The sequence below is a fragment of the Acomys russatus genome, chromosome 2 (genome assembly GCF_903995435.1).
Source record: "Acomys russatus chromosome 2, mAcoRus1.1, whole genome shotgun sequence".
NCBI lineage: Eukaryota > Metazoa > Chordata > Mammalia > Rodentia > Muridae > Acomys > Acomys russatus.
This window is the reverse complement of record NC_067138.1, coordinates 9774841-9793073: the sequence shown is the minus strand read 5'-3', so window position 1 is coordinate 9793073 and position 18233 is coordinate 9774841.

Below are 18233 nucleotides of genomic sequence, written 5' to 3'. Positions count from 1 at the left end.
GAGGCTGGAGCGATGGCTCAGCAGACATATGTGCAGGAGTGAGTCAAAGGAAAGCCTTCCTCCTTTACAATTAGCAAAGGTGTCTAATGAGATGGTGCAGAAACAGTAGCAATGAAGAAGGGACGTTTCTCTCACAAATAAGTGACACAGAAGGAATGATGGCAGGGAACCATGAAAGTTGGAAACTGGAGAGACTCTGGAAGCCACCAGGTGTGGTAGCTGATTTGGAACCCATTAAAACCCAAAGCAGCTGGGCACAGCTGTGAGGGACTTTTCTTAGTTGGGTCATTTGCAGTGGGAAAGCACACCTAAAATCTGGATCCTTTGAGGCCAGAAGACCTTCTGTGTGCCCCCACCCCCGTGAAAGGACATGGAAGAAGGAAGCTTTTGCTCTGTGCCTGCTGGCCTCATCCTCACTGCCAAGCTCACGTATCGTGTTGCCGAGGCAACTCCTTCACTGGTGTTAGAACCTACTTATTCAGGATTCCAACACAGACTGAAGACTGGCTGAGACATCCAGTCTCATGGACTGAGCGGCTACTGAGTTCCTGGCCTTTCCATTGGGAGAAGCCATTGTGGGACTAGCCAGAACACAGGCGGTGAGCCACTATGATAAACCCCATACACATGTGTGTACATACATCCATACACATCCATACACACACACATATATGTACACACACACACACACACACACACACACACACACACACACACACACACACATCCTATCAGTTTTGATCCTCTAGAGAACCCTAATACAGCAGACAGGACATAAGAGGTTGGGAGCAGTAGTAGTAGAGCACAGGGGGGTCGTAAAATGTGGTGGAGGTCATTGATCATGTACACGAAACCGATGTTCCTGGTACCCAGGACCGGATCCCAGAGAAATCTCTGAGTGGTTGGAGCCTGAGAGACAGAAGGGGCATCTACCTAACACTTAGGAAGAGATGGGGATAGATCAGGAGTGTCTTGTGCCTTGAGTACAGGGTATCCCACACAAGCTCCTGTCTGGATGCTTAGTTCTCAGCTTCTGGCACTAGTTTTGAAGGCCCCAAAGCCATTAGGACCGTGGTTCCCAGCCTTTCCTAATGCCGACACCCTTTAATACAGTTCCTTCTGTGTGGTGATACCCAACCATAAGATTGTTGCTACTTCATAACTTTAATTTTGCTACTGTGATGAGTCATTATATAAATATCTGTTTCAAAGAAAGCTTCCAATCCCAATTGGTCCAGCATTTCACAGGACTCTAACTAAGCCTAGAATTTCTCAACATTTAGAAACTGGACCACAAATGCTCCCAATTTTATTTGGGCCCCTACAAAGGCATTATTCATCCCAAATCAGCTGGAAGAAACCTTAAGAGAATGATACCCCATTTCCTTTAAGGGGGGTCAGGTAGGTTTTCGGTTGCTTTCTTGGCCTATAGAGGGTTATTATCAGTGGGAGTTGGTTACAACTTATTATTGGTCTTATTTAGAGAAAAAGTTGGACTCAAAGATATCTCTCTTTTCCTTTATCTTTCATTGTTAGATTTAGAGATAGGGGTTGAAAAAAAAAGAAGGGGGGATATAGAAATATATAGGGAAGATAGAACAAAAAGTAGATTATTGAATCTACTCCTCAACTTAATGCCTCAATTGTCACTCACAAGGTTATTTTTAATTCACTGGTATAGAATTTTGCATATAGATGCAAAATAAGTTTAATTTTAGATACAGTGGTATAGAATTCAAATGTAAGATTATTCTTCATGCACACTATATATATTTCTACTCTAATATGAGCTATTGTACCCATATGACTCAATTATAATACAAAGTTTACTTCCAATACTTTGAAAGTGCTATTGCAGGCTGTTTAGGATAAATAAGTTATACAAGTTAATTGCTAGTTGATCACACCATGGTCATATCAATTACTAATCTGTTTTTATCACAAGAATATACATCTTAGATGAAACATAGATATGATTCTATAGAAAGACAAGGTAAAATAGTTAAATAAGGTCTTCAAAAACCTCAGAGACATACAGAATATGACATTTAAAATTGTTTTTATTACTTTAAAGATTCACTGACAATGATACAGGTTAACTCCTGGCAACACCCAGCCTACCTGGAAGAGGATGATGAGCATCAAAGAACCCCCTTATGGAGATAGCTTCAAATGTGGCAAAGAAGCCACTGGGCAAAATATCCTCAATTCTACCACAGACAGAATCCTGCCTAAAAATGGGCAAGCTTGGACACAGGTAGAGTCAACAGCCAAACTCTGACAAGACAGGGTAAGCAAGTCCTCAATAGTTCCTGCCTCACAAATATGTCTGTCAGATATATTGGGCCAGAAGGCTGAAGATGAAGCTCCAACATTATAGAGAGTTTTAGGTGACTATCCAGGCAGCAAACTGTCTCTGTCATCTTCTCATTTGGGAAGCTACTAACCTGCACTCCTGGCATACTCACGTAATCAAGTTTATTCCTTCTCAAGTCTCTGATGGGATTGAAGACCAGGTAGCTTAGTTTTACAAAGAAGCTTAGTTGTTTAGGAGTTAAGATGTTTTTAGGACTAGATAGATGTCTTAAGTTGATAATGACAAGATATGATGGAGATTGATTTACATTCAGAATTTTAGATGCACAAGATAGGAAAGATATTTTCCTCAAGGCTATCAAATACAAATAGCTAAAACACTAAGAATGTAACATTTATATAATTCCTGATTATGTCATGGTTCTTTTTGCTATAGGTAGTTTATTGTATATGTGTGTGTGTAATAATAGAAATGTATATGTAAACATTTAAAAATATTTAATAATAAATAAATAAATATCTGTGTTTTCTGATCATCTAAGCGACCCCTGTAAGAAGGTTGTTTGATGTCCCAAAGGGGTTGCAATCCGCAAGTTAAGAACCACTGCATTAGCCGGTGTTGGTGGTGCATGTCTTTAATTCCAGCACTCGGGGAGGTGGAGGTAGGAGGATCTCTGTGAGTTCGAGGACAGCCTGATCTACAGAGTGAGTTCCAGGACAGCCAAAGCTACACAGAGAAACCCTGTCTCGAAAAAAACAAAACCAAAACAAACAGAAGAACCACTGCCTGTGGAGGTGAAGCTGGCTGGAAGAAGTAGATGGTTGCAAGCAGAACTTAGAGGGTGGTAATCACTTCTTGTTGTGGCCCAGCTTCTTGCTTCCTAGCCTGGATTAATCCCCCACCGGCTCCTCCCACCAACAGGCTCCTCCTACCCGCAAGCTCCTCCCAGCCACAAGCGCTTCCCACCCACAGACTCCTCCCACTCGCAAGCTCCTCCCACCTGCAAGCTCCTCCCAGCCACAAGCTCCTCCTAACATGCCTTTCGGGTGTTGATGAACTGAAACTCCCTGAAAACGAGCTGAAGCCAATGGCCTCCCTTAAGCTCCTGCTTCTATGAGGTAATTTGTCACAACAACGAGAAAAGCAACCGATTCAGCGTAGATGAGAACCGATCACTGAGAATCAGGAGGACAAGGGATTCCCGAGCAGGGATCATGGACCTCTAATTGCACACTTCCTGTCTCTCAGAAAGTGGCACTTCTGTGACCCCCTTCCAGTCTGTCCTAGAATAGCAAGAGCTGAAGGGTGCTTGAATTTCTTTACGATGTGGTATGAGAAACATGGTTATTCTGGGTTTCTAAGAAAATACTACCCAGTCTGGTCAAACCAAGGAGTAGCGGAGGACTTGCTAATAGGACAAGACTCCACAGTGCATTGCACCCTGTCTACTTCTAGCAGAGAGCCCAAGAGGTACGGATGCATCTCCTCTCTGAATAGGGCATCTGTGCCCAAAAAGGAGAAGGCCACCCAAAGATGAACAGGAGGTCTTGTGACAGGGACATCCTCTGCCTGGTGGGAGCCGGGCAGAGAGCCACAGAGCCTTATGACCAGAAAAGGCTTGGATGAAGGGAACTGGCTGGACGGGTCATGGTGGCCTAAGGTAGGAAGGCAGGTTACTGTGCACACATCCTGGCTCAGGGTGGAGCACCCACAGGCTCCTGCCTGTCATAACCCACCCAGGGCTCAGTCCAGAGGTGCTGGGCACTGCTGCCACTGTAGCTTTCCCCACTTTGCCCGCCCCCCTCTCTCTGTCTCTCTCTCTCTCTGTCTCTCTGTCTCTGTCTGTCTGTCTGTCTGTCTGTCTGTCTGTCTGTCTCTCTCTCTCTCTCTCTCTCTCTCTCCATAACTTCCTTCAGTCCTCAGCTAGGAGGAGCCACACTGGGGATTTCCAGAGGGTAGCATTCCCAAGGTCAGGCCTGCTGCTTCAGAGGCCACAGGGCCAGGGACCTGGGCAGGCAGCCGTACCCATGGGACTCCAGGCAGCGGGAAGGGAAGCCATTATTTGCCGTAAATAGTGCAGGCAGCTGGGATGTGTCAGGTGGACAGAGGGAGGGCAAAAAGGAAGGGCCAAAGCCAAGTCACAGCAAAACAGACACTCAGCCATACAAGTGTGTCAAAGGTAACCAATGCCAGTCAGAGACAAATCCAGGGAGCACAAAATCTTGTCTTGGAAACACACCTATACAGACCCATGGACATGCACATCCCACATAGGCATGCCGGAGCAGACACAGGAAAGACATTCACAAAGACACAATGATTCATTTGTACACATAGTGCCGATGTCCGTATAACAGAGACCCATGGATACAAATGTGCTCCAAGCCCCTCTCCTCCCCTAAACCTCTGGACCTCTTCTGACCTGGCCTCTCCCTCCCTCTGCTAAACCTGGCTTGTGGTTTTTATTTTATTGCTTTTACTTTAACAGGATAACCTCAGACTCGGGTGCATAGCCTGGGTCTCAACAACCTGGTTGTTTACTCTTAGAGACTCTAGCCAGGCGGCAGCTCTTCAGAAGCTTTGTCACTCAGTTATGCGCCCTTACCACGAAAGCCCCAGTATATTGTACGCTGGTGTTCACAAAATGTTTGTGTGGCCAAGCAGATTTTGACAAAAAAAAAAAAAAAAAACCTGTAATGTTCTCCCTCTCCTTGGCAGCTGAATGGCTATACCTGTCCCATTTGGATGACTGTTGAGACCCTCATAATCATCACCCATAAAGGGCCCAGAAAACAGCCAAAAATTTCCTGCCTAAACCAGAAAGTAATCTGCACAGAGTACGCAAGCCTAAGCCTGTCTCAGCTCAAATTCTCACCATACTCTTCCCACCTCTTGCCTGCCCAGCAGACTGTCTCTGAAGTTAAATGGGCCTAGAGAGATGGCTTGAGATTTGAGAGCCCTTGGTGTCTTTCTTCCAAAGGACCTGAGTTCGATTCCCAGCACTCACACCAGGCAGCTCACAACAGCCTGTGTTAGCTCCGGGGGATCTAACACCCTCTTCTGGCTTCCAAGGACAACCACATATATGTGGCATGTGCTCATACCAGCACACACATCTGCACACATAAATAAAAAAACAAAAATAAATATTAAGATTCTTTTAAATAAAAAAAAGTTTAAGAAAAATTAAAACTAACCTTTCATATACATTTATCTCCTTGGCCATTTCAATCCCAATGCTAAATGTAAGCAGTCTTCTGTCCCATTCCTAATAAAATCTTAATATAAAATACACCAGGTCTTTAAATGTCTTATTACATTAAGAATGTATTTATCTTGCACAGTGTGTGTGTGTGTGTGTGTGTGTGTGCGCATGGCCACAGGGTGTGCTTATGCACAGCACTCATGCCACGATATGGGTGTGGAGATTAGGGGACAACTTTTGGGAGTCAGTTCTCGTCTTTACCATGTAGGACCCCAGCAATGGCTTAGTGGCAAGTCACCTTCAGCCTGCTAAGTCATCTCATCGGCATAAAATATGCTGGACCTTTTCCATGAGGATCACAAATTCAACTCCAAACCCCACTCTAACACCAACAGGATCCCTTTGGCCTTCCCGCTGCCCAACTCCCATCTGCAACTGTGACAATGCTGTGTGCCAAGCCACAGCATGACTCAAGAGCCCACAGAAACCACGCCTTGCATACCACATGCCTCTACGCTGGACACAGGAACGTCACACGCACAAGAAGGGTTGTGTCGTTTACACCCTCAAGGGCACATAGTCTTTGCGAGCAGCTGCTCTGTCCCTGGGACGTTCTGTTTCTGGAGGGTTCGACAATCTTCTGAGAACCTAAGAGGATCAAACTGGGTCTGACCCTTGTTGGATGTACAGGCCCAGGGCGGCTTGGCCCACCCCAAAGGCTCTTCCAGGACCAGCTCAGCCCCTGAACTCATATTCCCGCTCTCGCTCTCGACCTTCAGGCTCTCTCTCTTTCCTGCCAAACAGGGAGCCTTTCCTGGCCTGGAACCTCACAGCAGGCTGGAGTAGGTGGGGCTAAGAGCTGAAGCGGGAATGCATAAACTGTTGACTACTGCTATAGCTTGGATCCGAAGTGTCGCCCCCCCTCAAAGATGGCTGGGTTAAAAGCTTGGTCCCCAGTTGGGGGTGCGTTAAGAGATAGTGAACACTTGAACAAGAGGGTCCAAGCAAGTGGAGGCTGAAGACGGGACTGAGGGCCTTGTGCTTGCCGAACAAGGCTCTAGCACTGAATAGCAACATAGTCCTTGTGGGTAGCTTTTTTCAGTTGGATCCTGATCCTGAAGGACGTAGTGGTGCCCTCCCCACATCTCTCTTTCGCTTCTTGGCTGTCACAAGATGGTTAACCAGCTCTGGCTAGCCCACTCTCCCAAGCGTTCTGTGCAGCCTTGCCACAGGGACCAAAGCAAGAAGTCAAGCTAACATCCACTGAAAGCACGACTCCACACAGGCGTTCCCTCTTTGGTCCTTTTTTTTTTTTTTTTTTTTTTTTTTTTTTTTTTCCTACGCGTGACTGTTTTGGCTGTGTGTACGCTTGTGTACCACTTGCGTGACCCATCCCTGAGGAAGCCAAGAGAAGAAACCAAGGCTGCAGACAGTCATGAGGTGTCCTGTGGGTGCTTAGAATTGAACTCAGGTCCTCTGTAAGTGCTCTTAACTGCTGAGCCATCTCTTCCCACTTTTTGTCTTTTTAAAGTCATTGTTTCAGGTATCTTGTTACAGTAACAGAAATCTGAGTGACACAACTGCTATCAGGTCTCTTCTTGAAAAGATCTTTCAAATGATTGTACTTTTTTTTTACTGTCTAAGCCTGTGATAGGTGGGGTCTGACCAATTCTTAAGATGTACATACGACATTTTTCCTGGTTATTTCTTTTTAATGACGCTAATATCTCTTATAGTCAGACTTTTCTTATCCGAAAACTGTAAAAACCAATTGCAATTTCTAGCCAAATTGCATACTCTTCAAAACTTTCCACTTGTTCTAATTCTCCCATAAAACTGGCTAAAAGCATTCTACATGAACCATACAAACAGCCTGAAGACCGCTGTGCTGTTTCAAAATTTCCTCCAAGTTAATTAGTTTATCACCTTTAAGTTGAGCCTTCCTCACAGGCTCAGGACACAAAGAAACTGCAGATGATTTCTCTCCTAGGCTATACGTAAACAGCCCATGGTCTAATTCCCAAGAGTATCTCCTCCCAGGTAGAACCTTCTGGGCCTTTTGGCCTTCACTGTCCACATCCTTGTTGCTGTTCTGACCCCCTGCATGCCTACTGTCTGAACCAACTGCTCCATGCCGTGGCTATGGGGAAGACATGAGGAAGAGAACAGCCAGAGGTATCTGGAAAAGCCTAGAGCAGAGAGAGAAGAGAAGTAGGCTGAGCATGGCCAGCAGAATGACCCTCACCATGAGAGACTGGAAGCAGAGCAGAGCAGAGCACAGGGGGGTAGGGGTGGAGGAGGGGGGGGGTGGGGGAGCGGAGTGAGAAGGGAGACAGTGTAACACCAAGAGAAGATAAAAAGAAGAAAAGAAGAAGACATGGGAGAGCACACAGCCAAAATGGCAGGGCAACGAAGGAGGCTGAGTAGCTGTTGGGGAGGGGTCCCCATGAGCTGGGGAAGTTGGCTTGTGGTGGTGAAGAACCTGAGAAGAGCCGGGATGCCAGCATGGATGCTGAAATGTGTAGTAGATGCTCGTGGTACTGAGGGAGCCTGGAGGCTAGCGTGCACTTTAGTATGCTAACAGGCCCCACAGGCAGCTGTCGGTCCCTTCTGCCTGTAGCAAGGCTTCTTTCTCTAGCGTTTCCAGACTCCTTCCATAAGCCTTCCTAAAGACTTCCGAAGCACATGGCCAGGTTTAGGGGTGGCAGGGACCCGCCCCCTCCCCCCACTTTTCTGGTCTTGCTTGTATTAGTCACTTTCCTAGTTGCTGTTACAAATCCTGACAGAAACAGTCTAAGGCTAAATATGTATTTGGGCTCCTTGTTTCCGGGCCTTCGGTCCCTAGTCCTCAGCTGTTCTGGTTCTGGGGCTGTGGCAATGAACGACAGTGGAGCCAGAGAGTGAAGAACGGGCTGGGAGCTATGGCTTTCAGAGGCATGCCCCAAATGACCTGCCTACTTCCCTCAACTGGTCCTATAGAAACTCCAGAAAGTTTCTAGAATCTCCCAAGATAATGCTAATAGCTGAGAATTGTTCTCATTCCATTTGCAAACAATAACAGCTGTTTTATATAAATAAAAGCTGGAGTACATATGTATGTGTGTGTGTGTGTGTGTGTGTGTGTGTGTGTGTGTGTGTGTGTGTGTGTGTCTGGACTTGTGGCAGACATATAACCTAATGGCAAGTGTGAGTGCTGGTTAAGCAGTCCTCTGCGGTTACGTCTTTGCCTCCAATGCCAGAGACTATAGTGCATGAGGCAGAGAACTGGGGGGAAATCATGAATGTGAGGTGAGAGCTAGCAAGAACAAGCGAAAGCCCCAAAGCATAAGCTAGGCCACAAGGATGGGCTGCTGGTCTTGGCAGCATGAACACCCTACTGAGATCAAGGCTCTTCATTATGGAGTTAAACACGCGCACTTAGCACAGAAACCAGAGAAACCGGTGGGCATGCAGGAAAAGGCGAGACTCTTGCAGACCTAGTTACTGCCTTCCAGCCAACACACTAGCCCGGCAAACGTGAGGAACTCACACAGCAATAAAATGCCCCGAATTCGCAGTGGATGACCCAGATTGTGAATAGTACCAAACCCTAGGATGCATGCTGGGTGTTTTCCTATTTGTATATACCAATGATAAATCAAATACAAAGATGGCTCAGTTATAATAATTACATAAAATATAAATGTCTTAAATGTGCCAATAAGACACAGGGATGGTTAAGATGGGATTTTAGGAAGCGGCAGGACCCAATGGCACCCCACCTCAACAAGCCTAATCTGAACATACAGTCAAAAGTAGGTTAAAAATCAAAAGATTAGATAAATATATGCTGTGATAACATCAGCCTAGAGAAAGCTACAATGGACATGCACTATTAACTAAAGTATATGACAAAGCAAAATTCACCCCCAGGATTAATGACAATTTCAGAACGGGCTCAATTCATCAAAAGGACACAAGAACCATAAATGTTAATCAATCTAAATAACACAGCTTCAAAGTCCACAAAGCAGAATCTGGCAAGATAAACAGATGTTTAATTAAAACAGAAGATTTTTAAAATATCTCTCACAACAATTAAGGTAAAAATGTTCTGAATTAGATTTAGAAAAATGAACTGGATTGTAGATTTGAACATAGATCCAACAATTGACATAATTGCTATTTATAGATTGCTTTTTCCATCAACAGCAAGATACGTATCTTTCCATAGGCACACCAAAAATTCACCATGCTAGACCACATGCTGACCCGCAAGACAACTCATAAAAGTTTAGGAATCAGGGAGCTGGAGAGACGGCTCAGTTGTTAAGAGCACCAGCTCTTAGAACCCAGAGGTCCTGAGTACAATTTCTGGCAACCACATGGTGGCTCACAGTCATCTGTAATGGGGCCTCTACTACCTCTCACGTGGACCTGCAGACAGAACATCCATATAAGTAAATAAATAAAATTGTTTGGTTTTTAGAGTTTAGGAATCAGACAGTGCACTTACAACGCGTAACAGAACTGTTAGAAAGTAAGGTAGGGAGGCATCTGCCAGTCCTCAAACATACAGAAATTAAATATTAGACCAACAGCCTCTGAGCTATGAAGTGAAAAACATGATCCATAAGATAACAGTAATGTCTGCTTTCATTAAAGTAAGAATTTCTAATCTTTAAAAGGTATTTTTGAGAAAATAAAACAACCAAGAACTGGGGAGATATTTTCAAACAATGCATCAGATATGCGACTTAAGTCCATAACACATAAAAACCTGTGTGCTAGCATGGTGGCTTCATGGGCCAGACCACCTGCTGTGATGCAAGCGGTGTGTTCAAGTCCTTCCCCCATGAAGAGCTGGGCGTCACCACCTTGCCTGCAGCCCCAGCACTGGATGCCAGGAGCTGATAGCCAACCAAGTTGCCCAGAGCGGTGAGAGACCCTATCTCAGAAAAGTAAGATGTTGAGCCAGACAGATGATGCAGCCAGCAAGGGTGCTTGCCACCAAGTCTGACAAGCTGACTCAAATGGTGGACAGGGAGAAATGACTGTCACAGGTTGTCGTCTGACCTCCACATATATGCACGCGCGCGCACACACACACACACACACGCACGCACGCATGCATGCACGTGCACACACACAAGCAAACACACATGTACATGCACATGGGCACGCACATGCTTACACACACATGTACATGCGCAGGCACATGCACACACACACGCACATGCACACACACACATACAAACACAAACGCACACATACATACATGCATACACACACACACACACACACACACACACACGCATGCACGAGCAGACAAATAAAAAGATACATGTAAGATAAGCAAGTAATTATTAGTCGATACAGCTAAAATCCACAATGAGGTATCATTTCACACCTATGTAAATGGCTTACATTTTAAAATTAACAGTGAGGCTAGAGAGACCCCCGCAAGGATCCTCTGAGGGTTCAATTCCCAGGGAGCTCAATTCCCAGGGGGCTCAATTCCCAGAATCATGAGGAGGCTTACGTCCAGAGCTCAAGTTTCAGGCGATCTAACGCTCTGTTCTAGTCTCTGCAGGCACCAGAGACAGACAGACGTGCAGGCCAAACACCCACACACCGAAAATAAAATAATAATAAAAACATTTTTACAAAAAAGGAAAAAAGAATTAAGGAAGACAGAGAGAAAGATAGACAGACAGACAGATAGATAGATAGATAGACAGACAGACAGACGGGTGATAGCGCCAACTTCAGGAAAAGCAGAGCAGCTAGAATTCTTACATTTCCACTGAGAATCCAACATGGTACAGTCACATTGGAAAACAATCTTGAAGTTTATTGTAAACTTAATAACGTTTATTATATACTCGTCAATCTCAATTTACTTAAGAGAAATGGATGCACCATTCTTGTAAACATCTGTGAGTTCTTGTAAAAGGCTTAATTTATTATAACTAAAACCCGAGGCATCTTAAATGCCCCTGTCAATGGACACTCTGTGGCACAGCCCCAAACAAGCATAATTCAGAAACACTAAAACAAAAACATTCAGAACTAGGCTTTAGAGAGGAAAAGAAAATGGGCAGGCAGCCTAGAAACTTTTCCAAGCTTGGTCTACAAGAACATGACCCAGAACATGTGTGCGGATTGGCTGCTTGGTCCTTGGGCAAGAGCTGAGGCTAGCCTGGTCTACATAGTGAGTTTCAGGACAGCTATGGCTCTGTAGAGAGTCCCTGTCTCAAAAACAAACAAACAAACAACACACACAGAAAGAAAGAAAGATGGATGGATGGATGGATGGATGGATGGATGGATGGATGGTCTTCCCTAAGGGACAGGGGTGACAAGTGAGGTGTAAACAGCATCCTTAACCACAGTGGTACATGAACAGATTATTATTGATGCTGGTTTTTCCAAGAGTCTTTGGAAACCAAAGGTCAAGCACAGAGGGACAGATGCACGTATGCCTGACTGAAAAAAGTTCTGCACACAAACCTTAAATGGTACCTGACTGTGTGCCAGGCTCCAGGTTCAATTCACAGCTGGAGAAGGAAGAGGAAAAAGAGAAAGTGGGAGGAAGGGGACCATGGACCCAGACTTGGCTCTCAGTGGCATTCCGGGCAAAGAAGTCACCAACGTAGCAGCACAGGCCACTCAGATGACTTTGGCCTCTGGTGTCAGTCAGTACAACCTCCGGGCATCAACATGGCTCAGACCGCTGGCAACCAGATGGCGTTCGGTGGCTACAGGGGCCACAGACACCAGTACAGACCCCCACTGCAGTGCGGCTGTGGACCCAGATGTGGCTCTTGCCTGCAGCCCAGGCCCAGACATCACCATGGCCTCAGGCCGTTTACAGGCTTCTCACACCAGGCTGTCTCTCAAGATCTAGCTCTACCTCTCTCCACAGTGTGTGAACAGCTCAGCTTCACTTCCTCTCCCATCTCTCCACCACTTACTCCATCTTTCCCATCTCTTCATCACATTTTACTCATCATAGTGGCACCCTGGTCACGGGGTCATAGGGTAGGCACTTGGGTGACATTGATCATTTTTGGGTTTTGGTTTTTTGTTTGTTTGTTTGCTTGTTTTTTGCTTGTTAGGTATGGTCTCACTACAGTACAAGATGGCCTCAAAATTGCAACCTTCCTGTCTCACCTTGGATTATAGGTATATGCCAACACATGTGGGTTCCACTGGGGAGAAGAAGGGCCTGCCACAATTTTTGGACCAAATTTGAAGCAAGCTTTATTAAATGCTGGCCAGGGTGGTGTACACTGACCAGGCCCGTATCCAGGATTCCCAGAGGACGGCACCAAATCATCTTAGTCAGAAGCTGATAAAGGCAAAACCCACAAGGCTACACACCGCAGATTCAGACACGGGTTCCGTGAAGGAACACCACCTAAACCCAAGAGGGCAGCGGCTGCAGCAGCCCGCCCATCTTGAGGCTTTCAATCAGTCATAGAATAAATGCTCTAGTTCAAGAAAACAAAACAAAACCCCAGCTCTCATCTTCAAGGGAACAAGAGACAGTTTACTTTGGAGCTATTATGAGTGACAAAGGCCTGGGTCACAGGTTTTGGTTGCCCCCAGATTCCAAATGTGGAAGCAGTCACACGGGGCTTTATAGTTTTACACAGCAAGGGAAGTCATAAGTCAAGGCAAGTTTGGAATACGTTGACGAGTACATCAGAGGAATGGCCACAGTGAAGTGAGGGGGCCACTCTGTAGGCCCAGGATGCTGCTCTCTGATGACATCTGTCACTCTTGGGCTGGCAGAAGCTAGTGCTCTGTTAAGTCAACAGCCTCTAAGTGATTTTTATTTATTATCACAGGATGTTAATTCTAAGTTAACAGCTTCTGAGAGGTTTTTACTTACTATCACGGACAGGGAACAGCTGTTCAGAAGGCTAAAACTAGCCCAAGATAAAGGAATTAGTCTCAGAACTTACACATTCTCCATCTCTCCACAATACTGAAACTCCATTCGCTGCCTCAGTCTCTGCAGACATGGAAACTCCTTCCTGGGGTTTCTGTTCAGCAGCATAGTTAGCCCAGTGGAATAATGAACTGAAAGTGTCACTTCAGCTAGATTAAGGAATGCCTAGAAACTGGTAAGACATTTGTGATGCCTTATAATGTTGACTGTAAACTTGACTGGATTAAGAAATGCCTATCTGGAGGGTATCTGGAGGCCTTTCTGGAGAAGGCCAAGGGAGGGAGGGAGGGAAAAGCTGTCCTGAAAGTGGGCTGCACCGTACTCAAGGGCTGGGGTCTGAGACTAATAGGGAGGAAGAGAAAAGAAAGGGCTGAAAAAAAAGAAGACAAAGGAGGAAACTAGTTGGATGCTAGCATTCCTTCTGGGCCCTGACTAACCCAGCTGTGAGCAGGCAGCCTCAGGCCCCTGCCCCCACGGCCATGAGCCACTCCTATGGCCACACTTCCCCTGAATCTGTGAGTCAGACCCTCCTCCTTTAAACTGCTTCTTGTCAGGCATCTGGTCACAGAAATGGGTGGGAAGGGAGGCATGTCGTCTTAGAGGGAACAGTGTCTAGGAGTGGCTCATGTTTCCGGGCATTAAGAGGATGAGTTTTACTTAGTGAAGGTGAAGAGCCGCCCTGCGTGTGAGCATGCACCATCCAGTCAGCACAGGACTAGGAAAAACCTAAAACACACAACTCAACAGCAACCGGGAAGAGAGAGAATTGTGTGCTCATCAGCATGGGGCTGATAACCTTCCTCGCCCTGGATGCTAAGAGCCCCAGGTTCTCCCGGGCTTTTGAGCTCCAATGACTAATAACATCCCCAGCCTCCCTGGTTCTGAGTCCTTCAGGCGTGAACTGTGCCCTGCTTCTAGCATCTCAGGGTCTGCAGCTTAGAAACATTATAGTCGGTCTTCTCAGCCTCCCTCCGTGATCACTCGGACTGACACCCCCTTGAATCTTCTCCTATATTTATGTGTCCTTTTGGTTCCATCTCTCTGGAGAACTTTAATATACCAATTTGTTTTTATAAACTGATACACTTAGTTCTGAAAGCAAGCTATGGGAATGACAGGGTCTTTCTGTAGAGCCCTGGCTGGCCTGGAGCTTAGTGTGTAAACCAGGCTGGCCTCAAACTCACAGAGATCCACCTGCCTCTGCCTCTTAGAATACTGGCATTAAAGATGTGTGGCACCACACCTTGACCATAAGTTAAGCTTTTGACGCTTAATTGAGGTACACATTAATCTTATTTACACACACACACACACACACACACACACACACACACACACACACACACGCACACACACACACACACACTTAAAATAAAATAAAGAAGTTACCTCCATCAGGCTGGCCTGTACACAAGCCTATGGATATTTTGATTGATGATTGATAAAGGAGGGCCGAGCCCACTCTGGGCATCCCTTTGCAGGTGCTCTGGGGTGTATAAGAAAGCAAACTTGGGAAGGAAGGGTTTATTTCAGCTTTTGGTAGTGGTATTTTATCACAGTAATAGAAAGGTAACTAAGAAACAAAGGGTGGAAACAACTAATTTTTCCTTCTTGGCACATCCAATAAGAACATTCAGGCATTCTAAGAGCCCAAGGCAAGATGCCTATCTCAGAATAGATACCTGATGGGCAAAAACAAATGGTTCTTAAGGCAGGAGTAGGAGAAGGACTAGTTAAATTTCCCAGCACTGGAGAATTCCTAGAAGAGTCATTTGGTTTAAAAATAAAATCAATTAACTAAAACTGCTCTCTTGATTAACAATGACTTTCTTCACTCAGTAGGTAGAACTGGGCTTTCTCATGCCACTAGGGAAGATGCTATCAGACTTAAGGGTGGTGGTTCATGTCTGCAATCCCAGCACATGGGAGGCTGAACAGGAGTGTGACTACAAGTGTGAGGCCAGTTGAAATATATAGTAAGGTCTAGGCTATCCTGGGAGGAGGAGCATGTGGTGGTCCAGTCACAAAAGAACATGACCAAGACAGTTCTTATAAAAGGAAGCATTCTGGGCTGGAGAGATGGCTCAACGGTTAAGAGCACCACCTCTTCTTCCAGAGGTCCTGAGTTCAATCCCCAGCAACCACATGGTGGCTCATAACCATCCATAATGTGATCTGATGCCCTCTTCTGCAGATAAAACACTCATATACAATAAATAAAATAAGTAAATCTTTAAAAAAAAAAAAAAAAAAAGGAAGCATTCAATTAGAGGCTTGCTTAGTTTCAGAGGGTTAGCACAGAATTATCATGGCAGGAAGTAGACAGGCACGGCTCCGGAGTAGGAGCTAAAAGTTTCTGAATCCTGATGCATAGGCAGCAGGCAGAGACAGACAGACAGACAGACAGCCTTTCCTGTGCTTTTTAAACTTCAAAGCCACACTCACTGACACACTCCCTCCAACAAGGCCACATCTCCTAACCTTTCCCAAATAGTTCCATTAACTGGGGTCCAAGCATTCAAACATATAGACTATAGAGGCTATCTTAGTCAGTGTTCTAGTGCTGTGAGAAGACACCATGACCAAGGCAACTCAAAAGAAAACAAGTCTCAACTTGTTTGTAATTTTAGAGATTTAGTCCATTATCCTCATGGAGGGAGCATGGTGGCATGCAGGCACGCACTGGAGTCATATGTAGTGAACGTAAACATGTTTTCATTTTGATCCCAAGTGTGGGATGTGAGACAGCCTTGTGTGATGGCATGGGATGTCTGCCCACTAGAAAGGGGACTGCCTCATGTGGGGGCATGATCTTCAGTCCAGAAACAACCCATATGGACATCCAAGTAGCAAAGATCAACTGCCTTTTTGCCGATTCGCATTGCTTGGCTGTTCATCGCTCTACTTCAATGCCAAATTGTCAATAATGATCCCATAGAGACTAAATGTCATGAGGATCTGGCATCAGCTGCCCGCAGCAATTGTCTCTGATTGACTTAGGTGTTGTATTAGTCAGGATTCTGTAGAGAATAGAACTCATAGATTTATTAGAATGGCTCACAGGCTGTGGCTCAGCTGGTCCTACAATGGCTGTCTACCAACAGAAGGTCCAAGAATCCAGTGGTCATTCAGTCCATGAGGCTGGGTGTCTCAGCTGGTCTTCAGTTTATGCCAGAATTCCAAAGAGGTAGGCTCTAATGCCAGCGAAGGGGTGAACTTGCCATAGAAAGTAAGAGCACGAGACAAAGAAATCAAGCTCCTCCCATGCCCTTTATACAGACTGTCAGAGAAAGCCTTCAGATTAAAGGTGGATCTTCCACCTCAACTATCCACATTAAAAATGGGTCTTCCGAGCCGGGTGTGGTGGCACACGCCTTTAATCCCAGCACTTGGGAGGCAGAGGCAGGCGGATCGCTGTGAGTTCAAGGCCAGCCTGGTCTACAAAGTGAGTCTAGGACAGTCAAGGATACACAGGGCAACCCTGTCTCGAAAAACCAAAAAAAAAAAAAAAAAAAAAAGGGTCTTCCTACTTCAAGTGATTTAATTAAGGAAAAAATCTATCTGGGCACATGCTTGTAATCTCAGCACTCAGGAGGCAGAGGCAGAGACAGGTGGGTCTCTGTGAGTTTGAGGCCAGCCTGGTCTACAGAATGAGTCCAGCACAGCCAGGACTATACAGAGAAACCATGTCTTGAAAGAAAAGAAAAAAATCCTTTACAGGTATGCCCAGCTGCTGGGTTTCAGTTGGTTCCAGATGCAGTCAAGTTGACAACCAAGAATACCCACCGCAGGTGTACAGTTTGGCAGCTTCCTCGGGTCACTGTGGGAACAACCCATGCCCACGTTTCATGGAGTTGGCCTTAGGGACAGTGGGCCTTAGGGACCTTGTCCTGCCCCTTTTTGAAGGAACAGTCACACTTAAACTTTGCAATCAAACCCTTGAGCATGATTAGTCCTGAAGACAATCTTCAGCCACTCGGCTACACCTGCCCCCCTTCCAGCTCTGGTGTTCCAGAGAGCGGTGATCCCCGTCTGTCTGCTCACAACTGATGACTGGGTATAGATTGCTGAGCTGGGTCCTGAAGCCAGGAAGTGACTTCACATGGATTGTGTGGGCAACCAAGGCCGTCGTATGCCACAGCTGCACATCGCACAGCACTCACTCCCCTTCATACTCCATTGGGGTGTAGATCTTTCCAGGGACGGCGACTTCGTTCCTCACGGAACCCAGCACCTGCTCCAGTTCCTCAGGAGGTCTTCTGCACCTGGCTCAGGGGTACACCTGCAATTACACCCGGACATCGGCAGCCTTGAATATTTTCTTGGCAGCACTCATGAGCTCTGGACTGATGCAGTCGCCCCACAGGAAGGTCCCAGGGATAGACACCCTGAGGCCTTCGGTCTGACTCTGTGGAGCCTGTGAGCTGTGGCCGAGGTTCTGGAGCCTCTCCAAGGCCTTGAATTCCTAAACAGCAACTCAGATCAGCCAGGCAGACACTGCTCAGTGCTGCCATGTTCTGTGAAGGAAGTAGCATACACGGGTGGGTGAGGGAAAGGGGGGAGAGAGGGAGCAGGAATGGGCAGGAAGGCAGAGGCAGGAGGATTTCCAGGTCAATGGCCACTTAGGCTACATAGTGAATTCGAGGCCAATTTAGACTATATAGCAAGATCCTGTCTCAAAACATAAGAACAACAACAAAAACAAACAAACAAACAAAAACCAAACAAGAGAAACAGGGAGAGGAAAGGAAGGAGAGGGGACAAGAGGAAGG